Below are 21,317 nucleotides of genomic sequence, written 5' to 3'. Positions count from 1 at the left end.
CTTAAAGATGACATCTCCTCTTCTCCTTCCGTCTCATTTCAGAGGAAGAAGGTAACCTTATCCTTTCCAGTGTTTGTTTTCCTCTTAGGTCCTGCATCCCGTGGACTCCTATTCCTTGTAAACATTGCTTCATGCATGGTTCCTGCTCTGTTCTGCATCTTCAGTTTCTTATAATGCTGGTTTTCGTACTTATTCTTTACTACATCAATACAGCCAGTTTCTTGGCCCCTCTCCTACACCCCCACCCCTCTTGTCTGTCAGCACCATCCTGGTTTCACTTCTGTCCCTATTGAGCCTAGATGCCATTGTTCATCACTCTGAGTATTTTTTCCTAGAATCATCAATCCCCTGCCCCTTGGTCCTTCTGTCCCATATTCGCAGCAAATCTCAAGTCTTGGGTCAATCTACCACCCATTTTTTCAGCTCTTAACATTGGCAGCCCAAGTTATTAAAGAAAATCACACAGTTATGTAGACTAGTGCCCATACCAATTTCTTTAATCTCAATTAGACTCTCAGGGGGTAATAAACTTTATACTTCTCTTTCCTTGCTTAATCCTCTCCCCTACTTCCCTTGGTAATAATTCTAATCCTGGGACCCTCTCAATCTTTCTCCTCCCCTTCCCTGCATTCACCAAACCTTGTGACAGGCACTATATTCCTCTCTTTCCTTTCTCTTCTACCCCAATCCAATCAGCAATCACATCCTGTTGATCTTCCCTCCCCAACATCTCCTAAACCCATCCTCTCTCCTCTTCATTTGTCATTTTCTTTCTTTTTTTTTTCCTCTTACCAAGTTGTGATTTGAATTTTGTCATTTTCTTGACTCAGGCCTTCATTGTCTCTGACTGGCCTCATTCAATTGTCTCCTAAATGGTACTCCTTAATACTAGCCACATCTGTCTCCAATTCATCCTCCATAGTCCTCTCAGAGTGATATTTGCTTAGGGAAGCGAAGTAGAGGCTGAGCTGGGGATGCGGGAGCGGGACCGGGAGGAAGGAAGAGACAAAAGAGAGGAAGACTCAACATTTGAAAGCCAAAGAGGGACACTGAAGGGAGAATAGAAGTGTCAATCATTTAAACCCCCCTTCTCTCTCTTCATAAAATTGTCAGTCAAATCTACATTGTTTATCTCTGTTTTGTGGAGTTGATTTACTTTTGAGGAAACACAATAAAGTACTGAGTCCTGCTGTAGGGTAAAAGAAAATTCACATGAAGCCAGCTAATATCTGGCTTGCATGTTCAATTTATTCTTCATTCATTCATTTTTTTTATTTAACAAATACTTATTGTGTAGCTATCAGCCATGTGCTAGGTGCTAGAGAATGAACACTCATCAAGACAGGCAGAGTCTTGCCTTAAAAGCATTTAGAGTCCAGTGGGAGAGCAAACAACAACAACAAAAATAAAGTACGTGCTATGGCATGAGAAGGTTATGGGAGTGCATATGAGGGCCACATCAAAGTCGGAGGTAGGAGTGAGGTCAAGAAGGACTTGGTAGGAAGGTGGTGTTTAACTGGAGATCAGAGGACTGTGCAGGAATCAGCCAGGTGTAGAGAAAAGTTGAAGAGAATCTTCTAGGAATGTGAGAAAGTCCAGAGGCAAGAGAGAGCAGAGTGAACTCATGGAACTGCAAGAAGAGAGGAAATTGTAGGAAATGAGGTGGGAGAGGTCATCTGCAGACAGATCTTAACTTGCAAGTCAAGTTTACAAGTTTAGACTTTATTCTAAAGGCAGTGGGAAGCTACAGATGGCTTTAAGCAGGTGAATGACCTGTTCGGATTTAAGAAAGAACATGTGACAGGATGACAACATCAAGTATTAATGGAATGTACTCCCTCCATTCATTTTTCTACCTACGCTCTGGCAGGCCAACCTGCACCCTGCCTCCCACCAACACACAAGCACATCCATACACACTCACACCCCTCAGTAGAGTGTAAAACAACTTAATTACTGTGGAGATAGTCCGCTGCTGAGAGAGACCTAGACTCTGCTTTATGAAATTTAAATACAAAGAGCTCTTCACTTTAACTCAGAGATGTAACTAAGGGGATAAAACCAATTCACACAAATGTGTAAATGTGAATTGATTTACTCCTTCTGCTGTGAGAGGAAAAGAAATGGTCTGATGTGGAAGGGGATGTCCCAGGCAAACAGAAAGGATGTTCCTGGGGTGGTGGACATATGGCTGCCCCATAGTCCCATATCCCCCACATATAGCAACATGAAGCTACACGGGGCCTGCACATGCACTTAGACAACCCATCACCACCCATCAGAGCCAGCAGGACCCAATATCCTCAAGGGCGCACCCCTGCTTGTGCTGGGAGAATAGACAACAATGGCATCAGTAGCTCAAGCCAGCATTAGGACCACCTCAATTAGATCAAGATTAGATGGACAGCACCCTCACGGTCACCCCCCAATTAACAACATGTACCCAATCACACAAGAACCTCCATCTTTTCTTCCCCACTTCCCTTGGGTAGCCAGTCCCAGAAGCCCCAAGAGTAAGAGGGAAGAACAGGGGAAGGAAGGTCTGAAATTGAATTCTGAACTGAAATACTTGTGTATTCTCAGTTGACAGAATAATCATTGAATTCACTTGAGAGAATCTGGATTAAGTTGTCTGTTAGGAAGAAGCCTGGACGTTCAGATTCAGAAGTCAAATTTACTCCAGGAAAAATGTTCCATTATTGCATACCTGAGTGTTTGTGGACTCCTGGATCTGTGAGAATCCTTGCTCATAACAATCACATGCCTACTGCATGGGGAATGGTCTCAGGGGACGACGGGAAACAGGGGTTTAGGTGAGATGTGATGGTGGCAGAGGGGAAGGAGATAAGCAAAAAGGTAGGAAGAGGTATCTAGGTGACAGGATCAAGAGTTTTGGTGATGCAGTTGATATAGAGATGATGAAGAGATGATAACACAAGTCACCAGCTGCAGCAATGAGTCCATGGTAGTGCTCACCACTTACCGGAGGAATTCAGAAAGAGGTACAGGTTTGAGAGAAAATGAGTTCAGTTTGAGCCTGTGGAAGCTGTAGGGTCTCAAGCTCAAGAGAAGGATTGGGGCTAGAGAGAGATATCTGGGAGCACGTAGATGGTGTCACAGATGCCTGGGAAAGAGAAAGGCGAGGTGGTTCACACCTATAATCTCAGCAATTTGGGAGGTTCAGGAGGAAGGATCACTTAAGCCAAGGAGTTTGAGACCAGTCTGGACAACAGGGAGAGACCCTGTCTCTAAGAGGGAAAGAAAAGGGGGGGACATATCAAAATGTCAAATGTGTCTCCAAAGCTCAAATAAGGAGAGAACTGAAAAGTGCCCCATGAATTTAGCTACACAGACATCACGGGTTATTTTAGAGAGAGCAATTTTGGAGAGTGAGTGGGAGGTGAGGAAGTTGATACAGTGAGTGGAGACTTTTCCAAGAAGTTTAGCTGGTAAGGGGATAGAGAATGGTAGATGGAAGAGAATGTGGCTTTTTATAGTCTGAGAAGGAAGGAGCCAGTAGAGAGGAAGAGGTTGAATATACAGATAGAAGTGAAAAAAAATAACTGAGAGAGTATGGTCAATAAGTCAGGAGGAGGCTGGGCATGGTGGCTCATGCCTGTAATCCTAGTACTTTCGGAGGCCAAGGTGGGAGGACTGCTTGAGGCCAGGTGTTCAAGACCAGCCTGAGCAACATAGTGAGACCTCATCTCTACAGAAAATAAAAATAAAAAAATTATCCAGGTGTGGTGGTGCACACCTGTAGTCCTAGCTACTTGGGAGGCTGAGGCAGGAGGATTACCTAAGCCCAAGAGCTGGAGGCTGCAGTGAGCTATGGTCACACCGCTGCACTCCAGCCTGGGCGACAGAGTGAGAGCCTGTCTCTAAAAATAAATAAATAAATAAATAAAAGTTAGGAGGAGATGGGATCCAGAGCACCTGGCCTTAAATGAGGAGAAGCTCTCCTATCATAAGAGGCAAGGTTGAAAAGGTAGATAAAAACACAAGTAAGTTTATAGGTTGTTGTGAAAAACAAACTGCTCACATCAAATCTCATAACATCTATTTACCCCCCTTGCTATGTGGGGGGAAAAAATCACCTACAGAGAATGAGAAGGGCAGAGAGGCCAAGACCATGGAGGTTTGGAAAGAAAGGAGAATTCCTGAAATAGCTCCTCTGGAGACAGAAATAGACCAAGCCAGGAGAATATGGTACAACGGCAGGCAGCACTGAGATCCCATTTGAGGTTGTTGAGCATGAATTTAAGGTAGCCCCAATCTGTGTGACTGTGTGATTTTTTTCAGGCAGTGTCTAACGACCCAGGTAAAGAAATGGTCAAGGCAGACAATTGGATTCAAGGTACACACTCCAAGTTCTGTCGGGCGGATAACACAGAAGAATAATGGAGTTGTGGATGCTGGTCAGAAGCAAATGTTAAGAGCCATGGAATCCTTCCTGAGTAGAGAAGGAAGAGGGGACAGCAAGTGGATGATAGATAAGGAGAAAGAAGAAAGCAGAAAGACTGGAGATCTTAATAAGTTTGTAAAATAGATACAATGAATGTAACCAAATGAGAAGAACCAGAGGAATAGAAAGTCACAGGTTCAGAGGTGCTGTGGTTTCTTGATGACAAGTCTGGGAGTGTCCACGGGATTGAGTGATTGAAGCAGAATGGAGAAGGTCATTGGAGATGGAATCAAGAAACTGAGAGTGGCTCACGCCTGTAATCCTAGCACTCTGGGAGGCAGAGGCGGGAGGATCGCTCGAGGTCAGGAGTTCGAGACCAGCCCAAACAAGAGCAAGACCCCGTCTCTACTAAAACTAGAAAGAAATTATCTGGCCAACTAAAAATATATATAGAAAAAATTAGCCGGGCATGGTGGCACATGCCTGTAGTCCCAGCTACTCGGGAGGCTGAGGGAGGAGGATCGTTTGAGCCCAGGAGTTTGAGGTTGCTGTGAGCTAGGCTGAAGCCACGGCACTCACTCTAGCCCGGGCAACAGAGCGAGACTCTGTCTCATAAAAAAAAGAAACTGAGAGGTCAAGTATGCCTCAGGGACACATCTAATGTGCCAGATTGGTGGCAGAACTTAGAATGAAAAGGAATACTGTGGACCCAATGCCAACGTCTTCAAAAAGCAAAGGGCATGACCAGGCAGACAGTAGATGACAGCTGAAGCAGGGAGTGTGGCATAATGGCTGTATAGCCTGGGTCTCAGAGAGTGGAGAACTGAGACTCATGGAAAGGACAGTGTGTGACAGAAAGAACCTGACCCAGCAGCCTCCACTTGCGAGGGCTGCAGAGGAAGCAGCGTGCTTGGGAAAAGCTAGGTTTCTTAGGGCTAGAAAGCTAAAGAATGTTTAGTGAAGAGGCTGAGTATATCAGGAGTTCGTTGATGATTGAATGGGATTCCTGAGATCATGGAGGAAAAGTTAGGGAGGAAAGGGAACGTAAAAGATATAGGAAAAAACCAAACTGTTTTTCCTGTTCTCACACACTCAACCAATAGAACACTGCTGGTCACCAAAAAATGTGGAGGTTTCCTCCCACGAACAACCAGTTCTCCAGTGCACACCAACTGGGTGTCCTATAATTTAATTCAGTTCTGACATTATCTACCTAGAGAGGGCATCCGATACTTCAGGTTGAGGGCTCAATCCCACAAAATTGCCTCCACTTCAGATGTCAATCCCAAGTATTAGGTCATTAAATATGAAATGTCCAATTTTGAATCAAAAGTGTAGTTTATTATCTCTCAAACAAGAAGCAGTACAATTAATCAAAGTATGCACCCAAGTATTGACCCAGTTTTGCCATCTTAACGGGGGCTTGTTTATGGAAGCAGTGAAGAAGCCTGGAGAGCAGGGGGCAATGAAATCGTGAAAGGCGCTTTCCACAGCTTGTTGAGAACTGAATATTTTTCCTTGCAAGAAGTGGTCCATACCACTTCCTTGGAAGAAGTGGTAGTCAGTTGGTGCAAGTCTGGTAAATATGGTGGATGACAAAGAGTTTCCAAGTCCAGCCTCTGTAGTTTCAGCAGCGTTGTTTGTGTGACATGTGGTTGAGCCTTGCCTTGCAAGAGGATTGGCCTGTCTCTACTGACCAATCTCAGCTATAGGTTGTCACCTGTACTTCTAGCTGACTGGCTATAAATTGCAGGTTCCCATGAGGATTCTGATCCTCAGGTTCCATTAATTTGCCAGAGCAGCTCACAGAACTCAGGGAAGCACTTTACTTACCTTTACCCATTTATTATAAAGGATGTCACAAAGGATACAGATGAACTGCCAGATGGAAGAGATGCTGGCCTGCAGCTCTGGATGGTGTGGTCCCTGAGATCAACTGTCCCCAACATTTTTTGCACCAGGGATGGGTTTCATGGAAGACGATTTTTCCACGGACCAGGGATGGGGGTGGGGGTGGAGGTGGGGACATGGTGAAACTCTGTGGCCTGGTCCACAGCCTGGGGCTTGGGGACCACAGCCTGAGATGGATGCAGGCTGGTGGCTGGGTGATACTCAATATCCCAGCTTCCTTCACTCCCTCATATGTCATACTATCTCAATGCCTCTCTGCCTGTTCATTTTGGGCTTGATTTTGTCTCTAAACTTGGAGCCCAGGAAAAAGCATCCTGTAGCCTTAGAGCACTAGGAGTTGCTTTGGGAAAGGCAGATAGCCTACCACAAGATTAACTAATTTCAACCCACACTAATTATCAAAGGTACTCATTCAAGGAAAGATGTGGTATTGAGAGTAATTTCATGGAATGACTACTTTTGTTTAAAAAAAAGGAGACAGGGAATTAAAAAATTCTTGTTGTGGGCACGGTGGCTCATACTTGTAATCCCAGCACTTTGGGAGGCTGATGTGGAAGTATTTCTCGAGGCCAGGAGTTTAAGACCAGGCTGGGCAACATAGCAAAACCCTATCTCTACAAAAAATAAAAATAAAAAAATTAGCTGTGTGTGGTGGCATGCACCTGTAGTCCCAGCTACCCAGGAGGCTGAGGTGGGAGGATCGCTTGAGGCCCAGAGTTCAAGGCTTCAGTGAGTAATGACTGAGCCACTACACTACAGCCTGGGCAAGAGTGAGACCTTGTCTCTAAAAAAAAATTCTCTGATACATTGAAAATTGATTTTTTCTTCAATGTGAACCAAGATCTGCTTAGTTTTTTATTTTAGCCTCAGGTTGGTTTATTTATGGGCTACATTTATTTTTACTCCCCATGGTGATTTTTTTTGTTATTGCTGTTTAAAAGACATAGGTCACCTTTTAGCTTCTGTCCAGTTCATTACACATGAAGAATTTAGTGTTCTTTGGAGCATTCTTGAGCCCTTGAAATGCCATACATTGTAGAGGCCAGCTTTCTTATGCTCTCTCTGTCAGCAGATTTTGTTGAGAGCATCTTGCTGGTAGACCCCATTTTATTGTTTAATGAAGAGATTCAAGGAACCCCTGAAGGCTAAGGTTTTAAAAAAAATCCCTATTGGGGCTTTGATGTAAAGTATAAAGGTCTTCTCTCTAAGTCTGTTCTATTCCTCTTCTGTTACATTACTGATTCAACCATAAATTGCACATTTTTAATGAAGTGTTACCTTCATGCCACTTCCTAGGCTTCAGTGCAGCATCTGGTGACACAGGGATCACTTTACAGCAGCTTCACGGTATCAGTTGGCAAGAAGGTCAGTAAATATCATTGTTAGAGATCTTAAATGAATCCAATACTTATAGCAAACCAGGTGGCTTGGAGTTCAGCTGTATCACATGTCCAGTATAATGATGCAAATGACCATGCTTACATGGCAGTCTGCATGACTTAGGAACATTGCTGACATTGTCTTTAAGATACAGAAAACACAACTAGCATGTGAGAGATGCTACTAAAGCATTAATTCCTTCATTCACTAATACCAGTTTGTCATATATATAACTGATCAAATCTATTTGGGAAAAAATAAGTGTCAGACATCATACCTTAGGTTCTGTTTCTTAAATAAAACAGGAAGGGTGAGCTGGGGGAGGGCTGCTGTTGATGGCAGTTTCATGCTGCTGGAGTCTGCTTGCTCCTAGTTTTTTCTGGCATTTTTTCATCTGTGCTGCCATCTAAAGAGGAGAATTAGAAACACACAAAAATAAACCGGAAGTCTTAAAATGGAGTTAGAGGAAAATGGATATTGTATATTTATTTGTATAAAACTGGAAGAAACATCAGAGATTTGGTGGTTATAATTTTATGCTTTTTTCTTCTCTCTCTCCATTCCTCCCAGATTCAAAACAGGACTTGGATATCTGTTTATCAGTTTTTATGACAACATTCCAGGCATTGCTGGGAAGCCATTTCCTGGATTCTAACTTACCTCTTCTTACATATTAAAATTCAATTGCATAAACTTTCTGGGACCTCAAAATTGTCAGGATGTAGCCTCATTTTTCTATTATTAAAACATTATTGGTAATGCTCACATTCCCAGGCCTGCAGGATCTGGAGATGAAATGGTAGCTTTTTATGTGAATTAACAAGAGAAAAAAGTCCTTTCAACACAGCGGGGCAGTTTTCTGAAGTCTGTGTGTTCCATGGAACTTACTAGTTCTGTAGGATGTTCATAGGTGAAATGATGGTCAAATAAATTTGGGGGCTGCAATAGGTAAAATAATGTTAAACAGTTTTCTTTATAGCATTTAATTTACCAATGTGCACTGTGAACTTGCAAGAGAGGAAAATGCTGGGCAAGCTTTCCCAAACCAATTTGACCTTGAAACCCTGGGCTTTTCATAGAACTGGTGTTGTGTGGAGTATACTTTAGGAAATGTTACAACAGGGAAAGGAAGTTGGCCTGATGCATGCACATGATGCACAAACATACCAGTCCTCTCCTGTCCGTCCCTGTTCCTTCTGTCTGTCTAAATATTTTTGAAGCTTTGTTTTGGTTTGAGTAGAGCTTGAGGAATTTAACTACTTTTTTTTTCTAGCAAGAATGTAATAGAGGTGGGATTTGTTTGACAGTTGCCACTTCCAAGTAAAACAAAATAAATTTACCTATAGCTTAGGTCAGATTTTCTCTCTTAGCTTAGTGTCAAGTAGCACTTAGTAAGATGGGCTTTTTACTTAGCATGTATTTAGTGTAGTGTGTTCTAACTCTGTATAAGGTACTGCTGAAAGGGGAGAAAAGAGCTGAGTAAAACACAATCCTTGCCTTTATCAAATCATTAAGTGGGTAGAGTGATAAGTTTATATACAAATTACCAAAAGATCCCTTATATAGATAAATAATGGTCCTACTAGATGTATTCATCATAACTGAAATAATAGGGTTTAGTTTCTGTGGAGTAAGGCAATGTTCATCCATGGAACAAGAAAATAATATCCTTATGAAATTCTTGTAGTAGTATCCATCGTTACAACATTTCACTATCTATCTACCTATCTGTTGATTGAGATGGGGTCCCACTATGTTGCCCAGGCTGGTCTGAACTCCTGCCTTCAAGCAATCCTCCTGCCTCAGCTTCCCAAAGTGCTAGGATTATAGGCGTGAGCCACTGAGCCCAGCCCACCTTATTTAAAAAAAATTAAAATGTCAACGGCCATGAATATTCGTCTGTATTAATTCTGGAACTGATATTCTTTTTTTTCTTTTTTTGAGACAGAGTGTCACTTTGTTGCCCTGGCTAGAGTGAGTGCTGTGGCGTCAGCCTTGTTCACAGCAACCTCAAACTCCTGGGCTTAAGCCATCCTACTGCCTCAGCCTCCCCAGCAGCTGGGACTACAGGCATGCGCCACCATGCCCAGCTAATTTTTTCTATATATATATTTTAGTTGGCCAGACAATTTTTCTATTTCTATTTTTTAGTAGAGACGGGGTCTCGCTCAGGCTGGTCTCGAACTCCCGACCTCGAGCGATCCACCCGCCTCGGCCTCCCAGAGGGCTAGGATTACAGGCGTGAGCCACGGCGCCTGGCCTGGAACTGATATTCTTGATGAAACTAAGTGAACAATATTAATGCTTCTTTTTTAATAATTTTTCTGCATTTTAGGAAAAGGAATATATCATGCCTTTGACTCAACAAGTAATGTTTCTGTTTAGGTTTTAATAAGGATAATGATAAAACATCATCCCTTACAAGGGATACATATTATTTTCATATTACGGAAGCAACTGGGAGAGAAGTTAGTTTGTCTAATATCTTGTTAGTTAGTCTAACATCTTGTAAAGGGCAGGCTTGGGATTCAAATTCAGTCCTGTCTGGCCCCAAATCCTTATTATTTGTTTCTCTTATGGTGGGGCAGAGTAATTTTAGAAAATGTCTGCATATGCTCTGATTCCTAAAACCTAAAAATATGACTTGCCAAAGTGAAGTGGAAAAACAGTTTTCTTGGGATTTAGAGAATTACACACACATATATGTAAAGGAAACTGTAAGTTTTATGAGAGTAGAAACCTCAGGACCGTATCCATTCTCTTTAACATACTAAACCCAGTGCTTAGCACATGCTTGACATATAGATTTGCCTCAATTAAGATTTGATCAATGAAGTACAGATGAATGATAATGTTTGGGATTAGGTGATAGGCACACATGAACTTTCAATATCTTACTGTTATTTTTGCAAGATAATTCAGTTTTGAATCTGTAAAGGGGAAATAAGATAAAGGTTAATGTAAGCCTCTTGAAAGTAAGTCTTTCTCTTTATGACATGATCGGAACCTGGTCAAGGGCAGTTTCTACATTTGCAAATGTATTTTCTAAATAAATCTGAATAATTAAATAACCACATTGTGAGTTAATTTGTGAACGATTGCAAGCCTTCCCTGCATAGTTGTTTGGTCATTCCCCTACAAATTCATTCCCTAAAAATGGCTAAAAAAATTAGGCTTGAAATAAAACTAGACTTGAAGGAAAAAACTAAATATTTTTTATATTTGTGTTCCTAGCACCCAGCTTTATAGTAGCTACACAACACATGTTGAAAAAGAAGGAAGAAGAAATAAAGGGTGGAAAAAAGGAAGAAAAATGAGTGTTAGGAAACTTGGATTTTAGTCTTGGGTTGGCTATGTGAACTTGGGCCAATCATTTCTCCATTTCGTTCTTCAGTTTCCTTATTCGCAAGCCAGAGGTGTGGACCTAGTTGACCATCAAGGTGCCTTCAGATTCTAATTGCTTGTGGATGAGACTGGAGCCATTCTTGGTATAAACAAGTCTATGCTACCTTATGTCCACTAGGGGGTACTGTAGTACTTACTAGTGCACTGGCCTCCGTCTTCCAATTTATCCCATTCTGTTGACAGTGTTTTCCTGAATTTATTCCCCTGAAAAATATTCCTTATCTTTAACTTTCAAACTCAAATTTATACTGCAAAGTATAAGATTTAATTTGGTAATGGAAATTGGATAAACCTAGGAAGAATCTAGCTCAATGATTCGTATGACTGAATAGGCAAATCAGAATCACAGCTGGGCGCGGTGGCTCAGGCCTATGCACTCTGGGAGGCTGAGGTGGGAAGATTGCTTGAGGCCAGGAATTTGAGACCAGCCTCAGCAAGAGCAAGACCCTGTCTCAACTAAAAATAGAAAAATTAGCCCGCCGTAGTGGCGCAGGAGGCTGAGGCAGGAGTTCAAGGTTGCAATGAGTTATGATGACACACTGCACTCTATCTACCCAGGGCAACAGAGTGAGACTCTGTCTCAAAAAGGAAAAAAAAAAAAAAAATCATAGCGCTAATTGCATAGTAAAGTTACGAGATGTTAACATTTTGTTTAGGCCAAATGGAGAGCCCTGAAACTCTTTTAAAGGAAAATAAAGAGGAATAAATTCTAATTACCATAACAACAAAAGCATAAACTTATGAAGTATGCCAAATCTTTGTAAAGACAACTATACAACTACCTAAGAGTATAAAAGAAGGCTTAAATAAATATAGATATACCATGTTCTTGGATAAGAAGACTCAGCATTGTAAAAATTTAAAATTATTCTCCAAATATATTCATAAATATAACATGATTCCAATCAAAATCCCAATGGGAAACTTTACAAAAGAAGTTCATTGGCCGGGCGCGGTGGCTCACGCCTGTAATCCTAGCTCTGGGAGGCCGAGGCGGGTGGATCGCTCGAGGTCAGGAGTTCGAGACCAGCCTGAGCAAGAGCGAGACCCCGTCTCTACTAAAAATAGAAAGAAATTATCTGGCCAACTAAAAATATATATACAAAAAAATTAGCCGGGCATGGTGGCTCATGCCTGTAGTCCCAGCTACTCGGGAGGCTGAGGCAGTAGGATCCCTTAAGCCCAGGAGTCTGAGGTTGCTGTGAGCTAGGCTGACGCCACGGCACTCACTCTAGCCCGGGCAAAAAAGTGAGACTCTGTCTCAAAAAAAAAAAAAAAAAAAAGAAGTTCATTGAGAAAAATTAAGCTGAAAAGAGTCAAGAAAAAAGGAGTTAACTTTTTGATAGGGAAGAGGTAGTTCAAATGAACTACCATATCTTAAAAGAAACGATAAAACAGCTGAAATTGAAACAGTGTCACTGTGGCAACAAAATAAACAAACAGACCAATAAAATAGAAGAGCAAATCCAGAAACAAACCCAAGCATGGTGCTCTGGATGTGTGCACGGGGGAAGGGTTGTGTATTTTGGTTACTCAGCGTCTCAACACTTTTTCCAGTATGGAAACTAAAAGGGCAGATCTCTCCTCTTCTAGACAGTAACACAGGACATAACTGAGGTTTGTCCTATGGGATGCTGACATTGAATCCAGAATGGGTGATGCAAAGGTCTAAGGACCATCACGTGATTTACAGAGACAGTGATGAGGTCAATCATCTGGGAGAAGAGAATGCCTGGTGGTGGCGGTGTCACTGGACTCCACTTAGATTCTAGTTAGACTCTTCCCTTAACAGCTCTTCTCCAAGTTCTGGCAACATTCTAACCAGTCTGTTGCTACAGTGGTCCTTGGCTGAGTTTTCTGGTGCCAGACTCCTTTGGCTCCTGTTTCCTGAGCCTGGTTTTTAACTTTCCCATAGATTTTGTGAGCTACTTGGTATCCTTCCAATAAATTCCATTCTGTTCAATCTACCCAGAATTTGTTACTAATGCTTGCAACTAGGAATCCTGACTTGTACAGAAGCTGGTAATGAGGAATCAGTTACAAACAACAGACATTTTGGGAAATGAGGAGAATCTGGTTATCCAGACTCATTATGTTTGAAGAGAATAAAAACCAATTAATATCCAGAGATGGGCCTCTGGAAGTCCCTGGTGTGTAACAGTGAAACAGCTAATGGAATTAATACCTGTGAACATGAGGACTGAGGTGGGCAATGAAGATAAGATTGTGGGTGACATGACTGCTGTTGTCAGAGAACTGTACGGAGGGCATGAGGAATTCAAGAGCAGTATGCTGAGGTCAGATGCTTTAGTTGAAAAGATTAACAAATGAAAATTTCTAGATTCTCATTTTAAAACATGAAGTGAAACCCAAACTGTGAATTTGTTCAGAGAAACTTAGAAGCCCCAAGATGGAGATAGCTACAAACCAATATTTGTTTCTATTAATTGATGACTTGCAAATCAGTTGAATTTACCTCCTTACCTGGGGTCTTAGATAAGCTTATGTTAAGGTGCTGATTCTGAAAGAAGAGGATTTATATTTATCATTATAGTATTATTTTAGAGACAGAGTCTCACTATGTTGCCCAGGCTGGACTTGAACTCCTGGGTTCAAGCAATCCTCCCTCCTCAGCCTCCTGTGGGGCTTGGACTACAGGCATGCACCACTGCACCTGGCACAGAAAGAGTAGGATCTTCAAAATTAGAATGCTATACAGGGGAGAATTTGCAGAGAATCCCTGTCCCCAAATTCCTAGTCTTCTTGACAGCCGAAGCTTTTACTTGTAAAACTATTTATCCTTTGTGTGAAGGTACTGAAACTCCCTAGTTTGAGGGATTTATCTAAGAGGAGACTGGTTCTCTTATACTCTACTCTTACCTTGCATTATCTTAAGATCTAATTAGACTCTAATTAGAGTCAAATTCTAGTATGTTTCAAGAGACTATTACAAAGTGAAGTTCAGAAAGATATGGCTCAAGCACCATAGGATTTGAAGAACTTTGCTAATTAATCTGTAGAATGTGGGTTAGAAATGATTTTATGAATGTTGAATGATGAAGAGGAGGATGCAATTTGAGACTGGGTTGAACCTATCAATAGGGCTTACAAGGGATTCTGCATTAACTATTCTAGCTTGAGGAGTTGGGAATAATTCTGTTTGCTCTGCTAAATGTTGGTTGAAATCTAGACTCAGTGGTGACTCATGCAAAGTGAAGCTGAGAAGCAAATCTTTTTGGTAAAACGTAAAGGAATAAATTTTTAAATTTCAGGAGACAGGAGTACTGGAGTAGATTTATCATATCTGACCCAACCACCCACCTCAACTGTATCTTCCAAAAGAGGTCCAGAAGACACTCTTCACAAAGGCCTTGAGCACCTCTAAATCTATAAGGAACTGGACAGCATATTTGACAAATGATTTGGAGAATGTTTTCTATAGACCAGGGATGATGGTCAAAGAGGCTACAGGTGAATTGGGCTTACTAAGTTTCATGGGGACGGTAGGATCCCAGAGTGGTGTGGTCTAAGTAGCAGCATTTAACACTTGCATGTGGCTAACTTCAAAGGCAGTAGGATCAGTGTGAACATCAGAATGCTCTGACCCATACGTTCTAGGGAAGTGACTGCTGATCATGCAGTCCCTAGGACTGAAATAGATGGACAGCTCACTAAGGTTCTACTTGGTTTATACAGCAAACAAGTGAACAAAAAACTTTGAGGTCTAGAGAAGAGAGAGAGTATCCAATTTCCAGATTTGAATCAGTTCTCAGGCACCATTTAAGGAAATCTGGGTACCTTTGCAGAAGTGCCTATTTGACATTTCTTCCTGGCATGCAAAGGGACATGTGGCCATTTATTAGGATAATCATGAATGATGAAGTGGAAATAGTTTGCTTTTATCTGGTACAGACAATAGTATAGCTTCACCTTCTTGCCACAGGATTATATCACCTTTTGGGCTTTGAGTCACAGTTAAGTCTGCAGAAATCTTCTTATTTCCTCACTTCACATGATATCACATTGACTCACTAGATTGTTCATACTATGCAGGTGAGGACCAAAGAGTAGAAAATAGTAAATATCTTTGAAACTTAGAGACAAAGATGTGAGTGCTACAGTGGGAAGTTTTTCAAGGGCCCAGTGATATTTAGAACATGTCTGATGATGATTACAAAGTGAGAGATAGACTGTTGTACCCGAGCTCTTTACCAATGTGAAGAAGCACTATTTTGGTAGACCTCTTTGGATTTTAGAGGCTTGCTACTAGGTCCAAGTGGAACATGATCCAGGTGTTAACTCAGACTCCTAACTCACCAGGCTTGGATAGGTCCTGAAGGCAAGTAAGCTTAATGAGCACATTACTCACATTCTCCTGTTGCCTGCTCCTGTCATACTGCTGTCCCTCCCCAACTTACATGTAACTTCAATTAATGACAGTTGTAGACTGGCACCCACCATCACAAATCATTTATCCAAAAGTATTCTTTCAAACTGCTGAAGCAGAAAACTTAAAGGAAGATGTGGAAAGATCACTAGAAAACAGAATTCAAGCATCCAAATTAAGAAAATAGCAAGGCCATCATCCCCAAGGAAAAACATCAGGTATTTGTATTACAGCTATAATTAATTTTCAAATTATTGCATAAAAATACAAACATAACCATCCTGACTAATTTAGCAATATGAAAACTATTGTGTAAGATGGAGAGTAAACTGAAACGGTGCTGCAGTCCTATTATCTTCATTGCAAGCCTGTTTGGTGATTCTAAAGGACATCTCTAGTGCCCTAAAGACCAGGAAGCCAGTATGATAACTCTGCTCAGAAAGCCAAGTGTGCATCTTTGTGTCTGTAACACCATCTATGCTACAGGAACATTTGGAAGTGACAGCTATAGGGGGATCACATTCTCTTTGATGCATTGAGAAAAATGAGTAAAATACTTAAGGGGACAGTGGAACATTCAAAGAAAACTTAGTGCTTTAATGGGAAAAGTGACATGCTGGGAATATAATTCTCTGAAAAGCTGTCCTGATATCTTCAAACAGCAACAATTACAGAGAAATTCATTTCAACAAAGCCACACCGAAGAGGCAGCATTTTGATATTTCAGGAACAACTCCAAGCAATTAAGCTCATTTAAAGTGAAAATCTGATATTTTCCTTCATATTCAGATTTTTACTTGTTAAAATACTTAGTAAGTTCCTTATTATCTATATAAATACAATGAACAGTAGTCTATATGCCTGAAAATATTGCACAAATGAAAATTGAGACTCTAAAAGAAAAATGCTAGATGGTCTCAGTTATTAGAAACATTCTAAATGACATAACTCTGTAATCCTTTAATGCCTTTAAATCATCTGCACCTGTATGGATAAACTCCTTAGGCTAAGCTTTCTTTTAAAAATTTGATATGCATCCCATTAACAGCCAAATATCTAATTCTGCATACTCTAATTTCCTCTTTCACAATTGTGAAACTTAACCAATTCCATAAAACTTCTTCCTCAGGACTTAGAATTTACATACCGCAACTATCTTCACTGACGTCTGGTTTGGTGCCTTGACCAGTGACTTGGAAGGGATAACATCAGTGACAAGGAAGTTCGAGAAAAAGATATGTGAAAGGACCTCTAGAAATGTGCCAGATGATATTAAGGAATTATTGTTAATTTTTTAGGTGTGCTAATGGTATTGTGGTTATACGGTTATGTTTTTAAGATTTCTTTCCCTTTCATGATAAATACTAAAATATATACAGATCAAATAATATATCTGGACTGCTTCACAAGAATCTAGTAGGGGCTGGGGTGGGGAGGAAATGGGTAGGTATAGGTGAAACAAGAGTGGCTATGAAGTGATGATTATTGTGGCTGAAGGATGGGTCAATATACTAGTGTCTCTACTGTGTTTAAAATTTTTCATAATAAGAAATCAACAAATAGGCCGGGCGCGGTGGCTCATGCCTGTAATCCTAGCACTCTGGGAGGCCGAGGCGGGTGGATCGCTCGAGGTCAGGAGTTCGAGACCAGCCTGAGCAAGAGTGAGACCCCGTCTCTACCAAAAATAGAAAGAAATGATTTGGACAGCTAAAAATCTATATAGAAAAAATTAGCCGGGCATGGTGGCACATGCCTGTAGTCCCAGCTACTCGGGAGGCTGAGGCAGTAGGATCACTTAAACCCAGGAGTTTGAGGTTGCTGTGAGCTAGGCTGATGCCACGGCACTCACTCTAGCCTGGGCAACAAAGCGAGACTCTGTCTCAAAAAAAAAAAAAAAAAAAAACAAATAAATTACATTTATTCAATATTGTCTCTAAAGGTCAAATAATTAAATTCCCCAATTTTATAGTTGCAAAAAAATTGAGGTCTGAGAATTCAGTCAGTGGAAAAAGCAAGGGCTTTAGAATCTCACTTACTATACTAGCTATGTGACCTGGGGAAATTACTTAACCTATCCCAGCCTCATTTTAGTCATCTGTATAATGAGGCCAATAGCATTTATCATGAAGTGTTTTGTGAGAATCAAAAGGAATGGTACCTGTAAAGTGCCTATCACAGTGAGCAGAGAGTAGATGCTCAGTAAGTGCCAACTGTCACTATTATTAAAGTGTCTGGCCAGGCATGGTGGCTCACACCTATAATTCCAGCAATTTGAGAGGCTGAGGTGGAAAGATCGCTTGAGGCCAGGAGTTGGAGGCTGCAGTGAGCTATGATCACGTCACTGCTCTCTAGCCTAGGCAACACAGTGAGACCCTGTCTCAAAAAAAAACAACAACAACAAAAAACATAAATGCCAGTTGAAATGAGGAAAAAAAGAAACACCTGAATGGAAATTAATTGACAATTGGCAAGAAGTGGTTTTATCTGAAAAAGATTTGTCTGTAGATATGATATCAAAACTTCAATCTAGATTGATCCAATGGTATCAATCTAGTTTCTCACCTAGCAGACATGGCCTGACTGTATCCTTCCCCACATCCACATGTGGTTCTATGAGGGCTGGTTTAAATAAAAGAAAGTTGCCTTAGGAGGCTTTCTATTTTTAATCTGTAACAAGAGGCCCCATATGCAACACAACTAACTATAGATGGTAATCTGATTTTACCAAGGTCACTCTGCTAGATAGAGGCAGAACTGGGATTAGAAACTATATTTCCAGGTCTGTATGTTTGGTTTCAGTGAATATATTTTTAGAAGTTTATGCATCAGGGAAGATGATTTCCACTACAAAGCATACAATGCACAATATTGTCCTTCTAAGAATCAACAATAAGGCATGTTCAATTTATCATCACATGGACTATTGCTTTTCCTTCTTTTTTCTTTCTTTCTTTCTTTCTTTTTTTTTTTTTTTTGAGACATCAGTTGTAGCAGACACCTTTTGCCAGATGCTCCTGGCATTTTAAAGTTCTTATCATCTGATTTGAGGAAGATCTGTGGGGCTTTAACCATACACCATACCCAATGTATGTATTTATTGGCATTATTCGACTTGTTCTCTACTTTTATAAGCCTCTCTACTTTTATTTTCTTCCTCAGTAATTTTGGAAACCTTTCATAGGAAGGGCAAAAAAGATAGGAAGTCTTTATTCTCTGTACTTCTCCGGTAGAAGTGAGGGAGAATATATGAGGGAACTGATGAATGGAAATGATAAGACTGAAAGACTTTACCCCAGTCACTCTGCTACTACACCAATGAAAAAAATCAATTTCTTTTAATAAACACCTAACACTGTGCTAGATGCTGAAGATACAAAGATGATTCAGACATTATATCAGTTCGGTGTATCTGCCCTTAGAGAGCACAGAGTTTAGTAGGTTAGGTAGATGGGTATCAAAACGATTATAATAAAAAGCCAGAACATAACTGCTAAATGGGTAAAAATGAAATGCTTTGGCAAACAGAAGCTCTGACAAGAAGAGACAGGCTTTCAGAGAGAAAGTGGAAAGTGACTGGGGCCCTGGGGGATCTTACTTCAGCAGACTGAGAATCAGAGTTCAAGATCCGTCACTCCAAGACTGCTGGTGGTTCCAGTACATAAAGGAAACGAGAAAGGGCAGGTGTGTCCTGAGAACACTAGTATGGCTGCAGCTGCCAGCTGAAATTCCACTTGAGAGCTCTTTCTTGCCTTTTGGAAATAAAATGTAAAAAGAGAGGACAAAAATAATCAAACCAAACCACAGTTAAAAGAATAACAACACAGAGGATACAACACAGAACAGGAGAAGTTCTTACTGTTCCAGAACCCACGTGTCAAGGAAGGGGCTGTATGTATCTCTACCTGAATGTGGCCATTTGTTCAACAAATATTTAGTGACCACCACCTTGTGCTGGGCACTGGGATAGATGCTGGGGATAAAGCAGTGAACAAGACAGCCATGGATCCTGAGTTTTATATTCTGACAAAGGGAGACAGTCTTTAAACAACGACTTACTGTATAATCATCACAGCTGTAATAAACAGTACAAAGAAGTGAAGATGCTAGGGGGACATCTAATAGTTCAGGGGATTTGGGAAGGCTTCCTTGAAGAAAAGACAGTGCTGAAGGAAGGGTAGGGGTGCAGGGGCTAGGGTTAGGGTTGAGGGCAGGGGAAAAGTATTCAGGGCAGGGGGAAACAAGACTGGTGGTAGCACCAATGTGGGTGCCCCATGAAGAGTGAGAAAGCTAATGAGCTGAGTGAAAGCTTCTTTGTGCATGGCCTTGTAGGTCCCGTTCATGATTTGGGTCATTACTCTCGCATACCAGGAAGCAACACATTTTTGAAAGGTCACTTTGAGTGCAAAATGGAGAAAAGATCAAAGCGAGATGAGAATAGATGTGGAAGAGCAGTCCGAAGGCTATTAAGACCTGCCAAGAGTCCAGGCTAAGAAATGAGGGTGATTTGTACTAGGGTGGGGAGAGAGGGGATGTAGAGAATCAGGAAGAGAGGTCTGGAGGAGGAGGGTAAGATCTGAAGAGAAAGCATGGCTTGACAATGTCAGCTGGTGTGTGTGTGTGTGTGTGTGTGTGTGTGTGTGTGTGTGTGTGTGTGTGTGTGTGTGTGTGTTTGCTATAGCAGTGAGTGGAATCGGCAGAACCAGATTTTAGATGAACAATTCCGCACCACTTTTAGTTATACTCTCTTTTCTTTCATGGAAGAATCCCCACACTCTCAAATCAAGCCAAAAATCAGACCAGAACTTCAACAATCAGTCATCTTTTCCTAATCCCCACATACTGAAACTGGGCAAGATTTGGCTTGTGGGGTCCCACCCTAAGCATTCTTAATCCTTTCCTAGAACTTGTGCTCAACTTTAAAGAAAGACAGTAGGCAAGGATATCAGGAATACAAAAAAGAAAAGAGGAAACCGATAATCACTTAGAAAGAAAAGGAAAATGAGTAAATATGGGTTAACTGTACTGAGTTAAGGAAATACATTGGTACAAGTTCTCCAGGCCTTCTTGTTTTGGGTGGAGATAAAATAACATTTAAAGAGAATCTTAGCTGCAACTATGTTTGAGGCTGTTATCTGCTGGAGCAATACCTAGTAGTACCAAGGCTTGGGCAAGCAAGTCACTTCCTAAATACTGGTTGAATTGAAGCATAACAAAAGTCCTGAGGGCTACACACACTCAGTGCAAATTATTTAGTCTCCAACTGCTAAAATTTCATTACAAAATAGAGAAGGAAACAGACAGTAGATAGGGGCTTGGCTGCTGCTGTGGAAACAGGAAATTTGTGCCATATGAAGTAAGCTCTGGGCCAGGAGTTCTAGTAATAACTGGGTGACCCTTGACAAGTCTGTCTTTGTATTCTCACGTTTAAAGTAAGATGGGCTCTAAATGCAACTTTTGGTCTAATATACTAAATAAAGCAAGGTCCAAAAGCTTATACTGTATAGATTTGAACAAAGAAAAGAAAGCAAGCCAATTATTGAAGGTAACAGGGAGCTTCCTCTGCTACATTTCAAATAATCTTAAACTGAGACAGGATCCAAATGTGGATTCCTTTCTGTAGGCTCCTGACTAGGATGTAATTGCCACCACCTGTTTTTATTCATACCAGCATCTGTTATTGTGTGAAATAAGTATACTCCCTTCACTTACAATCCTCAGTTTCCCAACTACTTTCTTAATAACTCAGGAGAAACCAAGCACTCTTGCCAAGGACGTGGGTTCATCTAAATTTCTTCAATCCCAGGCCCCTAGGTTTCTTCCCAAGGTCAG

At 41.1% G+C, this 21,317-nt stretch overlaps 1 long non-coding RNA gene across 2 annotated transcripts in view; it reads right to left on the bottom strand.

The window, feature by feature from the left end:
• Positions 1-7,989: 7,989 nt before the first annotated feature.
• The window catches only part of LOC123643696, a 44,746-nt gene continuing 31,418 nt past the window's right edge, over positions 7,990-21,317 (bottom strand). For both annotated transcript variants that reach the window (XR_006736882.1, XR_006736881.1), the window contains exons 3-4: positions 19,084-19,237; positions 7,990-8,102 (exon numbers count right to left, since the gene is read on the bottom strand). This is a non-coding gene — a long non-coding RNA (uncharacterized LOC123643696). The remainder of the gene's footprint in view (positions 8,103-19,083; positions 19,238-21,317) is intronic.

This window comes from Lemur catta, chromosome 8 (genome assembly GCF_020740605.2).
Source record: "Lemur catta isolate mLemCat1 chromosome 8, mLemCat1.pri, whole genome shotgun sequence".
Lineage (NCBI taxonomy): Eukaryota > Metazoa > Chordata > Mammalia > Primates > Lemuridae > Lemur > Lemur catta.
The sequence above is the reverse complement of the archived record's forward strand: the minus strand, read 5'-3'. Positions and strand labels throughout refer to the sequence as shown.